At 31.8% G+C, this 9,344-nt stretch overlaps 1 pseudogene; it reads right to left on the bottom strand.

The window, feature by feature from the left end:
• Nucleotides 1-3,515: 3,515 nt before the first annotated feature.
• Nucleotides 3,516-5,498, bottom strand: LOC116142284 (annotated as a pseudogene).
• Nucleotides 5,499-9,344: the final 3,846 nt, after the last annotated feature.

Genomic DNA, 9,344 nt, shown 5'->3' on the forward strand with positions numbered 1-9,344 from the left:
AAAATTATAACTAACGACACAATGGAACCACCATGACAATGTCCTTTGGATTGCATCAAAAAAGGCAACTATTGGAACTTCTTTCTATTAACAACTTCAAATTTATGGACTCGGCTATGTTCGTAGTTATGACATCGAACCTTCTTTCGGAAAGTAAGCTTTACTCCATCCGCGAAACCAACATCATGCTCAAGATACTAACAATTTATCATCTTGATTCGGATTTGTCAGAAGTGCTCCTCGAACTCATTAACTCGATAAGCTTACTTCATGCAGTATGTCTGAAGGAGACCAACACACTTAATTCTTGTTTTATGTTTCAACAAGGTGTCCATGCAGAATCTGGATGTGCTTGAAGGTAAATAGTGGCAATCCCCTTCTTATAAAGTTGTGCTATCAGATATATGCACAACCATCACTGTCAGGCATATCGTACGTAATTGCTGAAAAAATCAAGTCCACCACTTGTCTTCTCAAAGTCAACCACACACATCAACGGATATGTGTGATTCTCGCTGTCTGTGAATGGGCACACAATATACCTCATACTTTCCTAAAAAGCAACCATTAACAGCCAACACTTTCTCATGTTACAAAACCCTATAGCAGGAACATAAATAACAAAAAAATATTTAGACCATATTCTTGTCCCACTTAAAGTCGTCTACCTTAGTTTTAACTCAAGCATATAATGGTACGTTTAATACTGGTACCGTGCTTTGGCATGCCACTCACAAAACTTGTTGTTGTCTCCCTTTCCAGCTTTCCACTAACTAACAGCGCCCCAATTCTGTGCACAAGTCTTTGAATGTCTTAGAGATGGATCTTTCCCTTCAACAAACTGACTTTTACAAATTATCAACAAAACATCAGCGAAGGCTTGTCGAGCTCACCTGAAATATTCTCAACCCACATGTGTGCTCACGAGTGTATGCTAACAATAAATTTTTCGGACTCCGCCAACCTTCTACAATAAAACCCCCACTCACTTTCGGCCACGACCTACAACCTCACTACGATGAATTAGACTTTTTGTGATGAACTCAAAATTACCTCTCACGGCAACAAGTTTTAGCTTCTCACCCTTCCTCTTTGTTTCAAATAAATACCAGAGCAAGTCCGATCCATTAGTAAAAAATGAGCTGATTCACTAACCTATAGTGTCGTCTCTGAACCTCATAAAAGACTCATAGTTCTCTTCCTCACAAACTACACCTTCACATTATCTGTATTTAAAGAAATCTTACATCTACAGGAACATGTACGGGGTCCTCCTTGTCAACATTTTCATTATGTCGCAGATGACCAACCTCTTCACAGTGTCCTCCTACCACCAAATCACCGCTACTCTTGATTTTTAACTAAGAAATCAATGCCCTCGTAGTTCAAAATAAAACCAGCATTCTCTCCACAACTTCCTCGTTATCTCCTTCCTTTGAACCAACTTCACGGTTTATCTACAAAAGAAACCCTTAAAATCGGCCTCGAACCATTATCGCACATCAATCATATATAACTTCACACCTTCATCCGACTTTAATATAGAGGAGGTACCTTTATAATTAGTAACTCTGCTAAAACATACTTCACAACTATTCACTACGTGAGCAACTCAAATCACTCTTCTAATTATTTCATAATCAACTATCAAAACTAACCTCTGTGCTCACAGCAATTGGTATAACTTCTTTGCTTCCCAATCCACTTCCAACAACTTTTTTCCCCCTCACCAATATTCAACACCCAAACAACTGTCCCATGTCTAATAATAGCCAAATATCTCATAATGCAAGAAAAAAAAATTATTAACTGATGTATTAAGGATTGAAGCTTTAAAAAGCATCTCGAGATCGCTTCGAGATCTGGTGTATCCTGAGCGATCTGATATATGCTTACTGGACCGCTTAAGCGATCTAGTATAAATAATCTGAATCGCTTAAGCGATCTGTTGCCAATATTAGACTTATAGCAGACTGTTTAAGTGATTTTTCATACACCTGATTACTTAAGCGATCTACGATCTGCTGCATTAACCAGACATATAGATCGCTCAAGCGATACACAGATCGTCAAGGATCCTCATATCCAAACACTTTTCAGTCATCTCATTACAATCGGTGCTATCACCCCCACTACCCACAATGCAAGAAAATATTCAATAAATTTCACTCTTTTCAACTTGCATTACTTCAACACAACCCAATAACCTAAACAAAAATCAAAATCATAACCAAACTCAATCCATCATTAAATCTTTGTAAATCGAAATATAAAATGCAAAGAGGAGATACACACTACCTACGAAATTCAGGGGAGGAGAGGAGAAGGTGGATCTGTGGCAAGAAGATTAATGGCGGAGAAGAAGAAGATGTACAAGAAGAAGAAGAGGTAGACGAAGTTAGAAGAAACAACAATAAGGGAGGGATGTGTTAATGGCGAGGAAGAGAAGAAGGTGTTGGTTTGTTTTAAGAATTTCGGCTCTTTAGGACATATTATAATTTTTAAAGAACACATTATTTTTTAATCCTAATTACCACTAATCATGTTTAATTAACCTTAATCAATAATAAGACATTTACTTAACTTTCAAACTACAACCTTTTAATTAAATTTGAAACTTGATTTGGCCTTAATAAATGCCCTTTCTTCGGAGGTGAACAGCTCAAGATGACTTCCAATTTTAGTATTTATTTTGAAAAAGATTACACCCATTTGGAAGGCTACTGCATCTATTCTCCAACATAATCGTTGTTCATTTTCAACTTTGGTTGTTTCAGTTGTTTAATGCTAGGATTGTCCAACGGAAAATTGCCACCAACAAACTTTCCCCATTTGCTTGGTTTAATTTCCAGAGCGTCTTTTTCAAGCATTTACTTGAGCAGCGAAAAAGGAACACGGAAATGTACTCTCAATCAAACAGATCTACACATCACCACTAGTAAAAGTCTTACAAAACACAAAGTATTGATTCTATGAGAAAAACACTGGATAAAAGACATCTCAGATTATGAAATATTAAGATGGCGCTTTAAACAATGACGGGCCTAACTCTTGCAAATGTACCATTTCCCTCATGTTTACTCTGAGGGACATGATATCTGCTACATTGGAGCACACTCAACTTTCTTATACCACAAAGTCGTGAAGTGAACGTTTGAGGCATTTTCACAAGATGAGTACCGATTCAGGAGTAAAATGACATCACGTGAGTTTAAAATTCATATTTCATCATATGTTGACCTTGGTATGTAAATCTAGGCATTTAGAATAACGTACATGATCTAGTGGTCAAACATAGCTAATGAAATAAATTCGGATGAACTTCAACCGGGTATTGTCTAAATGTACAAGCTGAATGCTGGATCCACAAACATGAAATACAAAATGCACCTGTAAAGAGATAACAACACACAAACAAAATATGCAATCCATGATACAAAATTACCAACTCTTCCATCACCCATTGATTCCTTGACTCACAGAAAAGTCTCACAGGTTGATAGATCAAAGACGGTTCAGCATTGCACCATTTCCGTAATCCCCACAAGCCAGCCTTTTGTGACAGGTGGGATAAGAGAAATTCCTAGCTCATCAATTGACATAAGGTGCCGCTCAGTGAAAGGATTGGTCCACATGAAAGTGTTCATGCAGGTGCAACAAACAGTGGTTTGTCATAGTCCCATGCTCGTACAACGCATGTTAGCAAATTGTCGCACAATCCTCCAGCTATCTGCAATACACACAAGATATAAAACAAAATTTACGATGTGAAGAGAACACAAAATACATAAGACGTCAAAGGAAGTCAATCCACAGGTATAAGGACAGTGACCCTAATCATATTAACTACTCAAAAAAGCAAACATGCTTATACATGACACTAGAGTGCTCTAGATTTCACTTATTTCTTAAACATAAGGAACCTGCACATGTTCATTGCTTGAAAATAGAGAAACAAGGTAAAAATTTCATTATAAGTTTTAGTTCACTATGCCAACTTAATGATTGGAAGCAAAATAAGATGCCATGATAACAATCTGGAATCAGGATGCATTCTATAAGACATTGATAAGCTCTCTGAGTCTGAATAGAGCATAAAGAACACAGAAACAGTTCCTAGTATAAAGGCATGCAGTTTGACTAAAATTTTGACATTGGAAATTAACACATGATTATTCACAAGTCAGGTCTTTGTCCCTACATTCTTTATTTTATGTCTTTACTCATTGACCAATTAGCAAATAATAAGAAGATATGGCATCCGCACTGGTATCAGACGGCCAAAAAAAAAATCTAGGTGGGCCAATAACAAACGAACAAACTAGTGATTGTTACTGATTTTTTTTGCAGAATCTATTTCAGAAAAACTGGTTCAATGATGTTCCATCCAAAAAAATTTTTCCTCTTTCTGATTCTGCGATTGCGATATGCTCTCCTAACACATCTTACTGCAATTAAAACATACACATATTTTTTTAGAAACAAGAATTCCAAGGTGCCAAAGAATTACCTGCCAAGTGTGTTCGCTGACAATGGGGCAATAACCATAATATCAGCCAACGGCGGGCTCAATGTGCAGTCACTATCACCTATTTGTTCCAACTGACCATTCATCCTCATCAGTGTAGAGAATCACATCCTAGAATTGATGCTCTATCAATGAAGTGAAGAGAGGCTTTGTTGCCAATGCTCTTACTTCTGCCCACTCGAAAGCATGGCGAGATTCCCAAATTTATGGCGCTCACTTCCACTTGCAGCAAGTAAAATTCGGGGTCTCCTAGGAGGCAGCATTCATTTGAATCGACTCACTCTCTCATTGTAGCTTCTGAGAGCCAAACCTTTACCAAAAAGAATCACCAAGATATTATAAAGTTTCATAAACCTTGCATTATCATACTTGCAAATAAATTCGCCAACACAAACTAAAAAACCTTCAAATAAAATGTAATCTCAAAAATAAATTTAAATCTGATATCCATTCCTTGAAGAAACTTCTTAAAATAATGTCACCGGGAACTAACATTTGAGACTCCTATGAGATGCAGACAAGAAAAAAATCCATATAATACCGACATGCGTATAAATAATACAAAACACGAGTGATCTAGCAACTCTACTTAAATTTTCATAATGTTCTAATTTTCCACTACAATTGTATCAAAAAAAATCCTCAGTTTTTTCATCATCCAAAATGGTCATGAAGAAAAAAAGTTGACAAAACGTAATTCGCCGAAAATCATAGGCAGGAAATAAAAATTGAAGTTAAGAATTGGCAAATCAATGGTTGTTGTGACTTACTGTAGAAAATGTGTGAATTGAGTTAGGGTCTGATGCAAAACTCCCGGAGAAAAAACAGGAGGAGGTTTAAAGCTCAAAAAGCGAGTTTTTAGCTTCCCAACCACGGCGGACTTGGAGTCTCTCCAAAGAAAGGCAGCTCTGAATTGTCTTGAGTCTACTGGAGATCGCTTCAATTTCTTTTGTGAAAATAACCACTCCATTTCGGGATTTAAGTAAATAACCATAACATACTTAAAACTACAATAATAACCAACTAATAATGAAAGACCAACTTAACTCAGAGCGCTAAACTCGTTAGAGGAATTTAAAACAAGAGAATGCTAAATTTCAGAACACCCTCCCTCGTTGTCAAAAGAGAAACCAAAGCACATTTCAATTTCCTTGCCGTGAGATACTATATTTATTAGATTGGATTTTACCAAATTAGACAGATTTGTTATGTTAACATTGGTGAACTGGATTCGAATAAAAGATATATCAAAAAATATTAAAAAACTTTAATATTAATATTAAAATACTTTATACATTTTATTACAAATTATGTAAAAAAAATATTTATAATTATTTATATTATATAACATACAAAAAGTTTATACAAAATACTGATATAAAATAATATAACAGAATATTTGATTTAAGATCAACATATAAAATTATAGTTAATAAATGCATATTAAACGATGGTGACTAAACATATGAAAAATAATTAATTATATCATATTAATTGTATATAGTATTAGTCGTAGATTAAATAAAAAATTAAAAAAAAATACACATTACTTAACATAATATATGATAAAGTCTAATATTTAAAAAAAAAAAAAATAATATCAGATAGGTGTATATTGAAAATATCAACAGTTGTTTCAAAAACGAATCTTAAGAGGACAATCACACAATTTATAGAAAAAATAAAAGGGAACATTTAACAAACCAAACCATCAAAGTTACTATAGTAAGCAAATTGAGCTATTTGGCGATCAAATACTTATATACATATTTTTGGATTTAGATGAAACTAGACATGGAGTCGCTGTTGCACATGATATGTTATTCAATATTTTTTAAATAGATTGTAAACAAATTTATTATAAAAAATAAAATAATTAGATTAAGACATAATAATTGTTAAAATTATACAAATTTTAAAGTAAATATAAATTTTTATATATACAAATGTGGTTAAGATTAAAATAATAATTATATATGTATAATATTAATATCAATTATAGGTAGATGTTATTAAATCATTTATCCAACTTGAGAAGATCACATAAATATTATATAGTCTAATTATATTTTCAGGATCATCACCTTGTAACAATTGATATTATTTTTGTAGACATATCTTTATATTCGATGTCAGTATTTTGTAGTGAATCGTGTTATGATATTTAAAATCACAATCTTCAAGATCAACTATTTAAACTTAAAATTTATATTGACCTTCCGCAATTTCTGTAACTTATAATTTTCAAATACGTTGCGCAGATATGTTATTATATATATATTATTACATTATTATTGGTTTTTTTGCTTTTAAATATTATTTCTATATTGAAGTGTCATTTATATGAATTGATAATTAAAAATCAATAAATAAAATATCCACAAATTGAACTCAAAAATCTATATCATCATGGTTCTTCTCAAACATGTCACCTTTGAAATCTACAACCAAAGTTTAAAACTTTGTCAAAAAAGCAAACAAATTTGCAGGATAACCCATTGGGTATTATGATAAGTCTATAAATCAATCATAGAAAGAGAAACTTGTTGAAAAATGTGAACTTTAAGCAAGAGAACTGCAGAGTCAAAAGAAAAAAAAACTGATTTTAATGTTGAGAAGAGAAAATAAATTATTTTTATATTATGTTATTTTAGAAAAATTAAAAAATGTGAAGAGAACTCAATAGAAAGCAACAACAACTCCAACATTTAATTGAAGGCAACTAAATTGAAGCATTGAAGAGCATGATGAAATAATAAAGGTCCTGGTGACATAAATATTGCTACAATAATTGACCACCTATAGCATAAAAGCATTGGATGATAACATCCTAAAAAAAGACGGTAATTAAAACTCACAAAACACAAAATCAAACAACAAAATCAATCCAAAAATCAACAAAAAGAGATAAACAAATACAATTAAAATATATATCAATATTTGTTTCCTTTGTCATCACTAAAATTGAATTTGTTTATGTATTTGATGATAAAATAAAGGTTCGGCAGTAAGTGAGCATAAGTTATCTAATTCATGTAAATATCAAATTAAAGCTCTATATTTTCTAGTTTCCAAAGATTCAAACTATCATCAATTAGATTTTTATGAGCAAGTTATGACTAATTACTACTATTTAGTGCGAAAACGAGAAAATGGGGGAAACAAAATGTGTGTAATAATAAAAGAGAATGGTCAATAGAGGGGTTACAGTTATCCAAATTAAGCATATAATTTATAATTAACGCATCATCTATCCAGTTTCAATATTCAAATCTCTCATAATTGGATTTTTATTGAGCAAGTTATGGTCAATTTACTATGACTGTTTAGTGGAAACCAAATGTGTGTGATGATAAAATGAATGGTTTGACAGTGGGGTTAAGTTATCAAAATTAAGCGGTATATATTTAATTAAATCCTTATCTTCTAGTTTCTAAATATTCAAACTATCATCAATTTGGATTTTATCAAACAAGTTTGGTCAATTTATACTGACTGTTAAGTGGAAAACGAAATGTGTGTGTGATGATAATGAATTGTTCAACAGTGGGGCTACAGTTATCCAAATTATGTGTATAATATCAAATTAAAGCATATCTATCTAGTTTTCAAAGATTTAAAAACGCTCATTAATGATTTTATTGAGCAAGTTATGACTAATTTACTATTGACTGTTAGTAGAAATTAGAAAAGGGAAACCAAATGTTTATGATGATAAGAAATGGTTTGGAAGTGAGGCTACAGTTATCCAAATTAAGCGCATAATATATCAAATTAAATACTATCTGTCTAGTTTTCAAAGATTTAAACCACTCATCAATTGGATTTTATTGAGCAAGTTATTACTATTTTAACTAACTGTTTTGAAAATCGAGAAACAGAGAAACCAAAATGTGTATATGATAAAAGGAATGGTTTGGAAGTGGAGCTACAGTTATCCAAATTAAGGTATAATATATAAATTTGAAAAGTCATGTCTAGTTTAAATATTCAAACCTCTCTAATTGGATTTTATTAAGCAAGTTATGGTCAATTTACTATGAATGTTAGCAGAAAAGTCGAAATGTGTGTGATGATAAAAAATGGTTCAACAGGGGCTACGGTTATCTAAATTAAGCGTATAATATATATATAAATAAAGCACCTTTATTAATTTCTAAAGATTCTACTGCATCAATTAGATTTTTATTGAGCAAGTTAGGTCAATTTACTACTGATGTAGTGGAAATCGAAATGCGTGTGTTAAATAAATAAATAGTTATATTCAGCAACAACTCTTTTCATATATATAATATAACATAAAAAGATAGAACAATTACAATTTAAAAAAACATATCACACTTGTTTTCTTTTAAGAATAATAATAATGTTCACATATTATAAATGGTTTATAAACTACATGGTTTGGCAACAAACGTTAGATGATATTTGTGATACAAATAAAATTTGTAATTATAAAAATAACCTTTTATATATGTATGTAACATAAAAAAATATCAACAAAAAAGATAAACAATAAATAAAATACATATAAATTTTTCTTTTCATCACTAAAATTGAATTATTTTATGTGTGTGATGATAAAATGAATGTTCGGCCGTAGGTTTAATTATCCAAATTCATCGTATAACATATCAAATTAAAACTATTTTTTAGTTTCCAAAGATTCAAACCGCTCATCAATTGAATTTTTATATAAGTTATGACAATTTACTACTGGTTGTTATGAAAATAGAGAAATGGGAAACTGAAATGTGTGTGATGATAGGAATGTTCAGAAGTGAGGCTAGAGTTACCAAATAAGCGTATAATATAC

This window comes from Pistacia vera, unplaced genomic scaffold (genome assembly GCF_008641045.1).
Source record: "Pistacia vera cultivar Batoury unplaced genomic scaffold, PisVer_v2 Contig406, whole genome shotgun sequence".
Taxonomy (NCBI): Eukaryota; Viridiplantae; Streptophyta; class Magnoliopsida; order Sapindales; family Anacardiaceae; genus Pistacia; species Pistacia vera.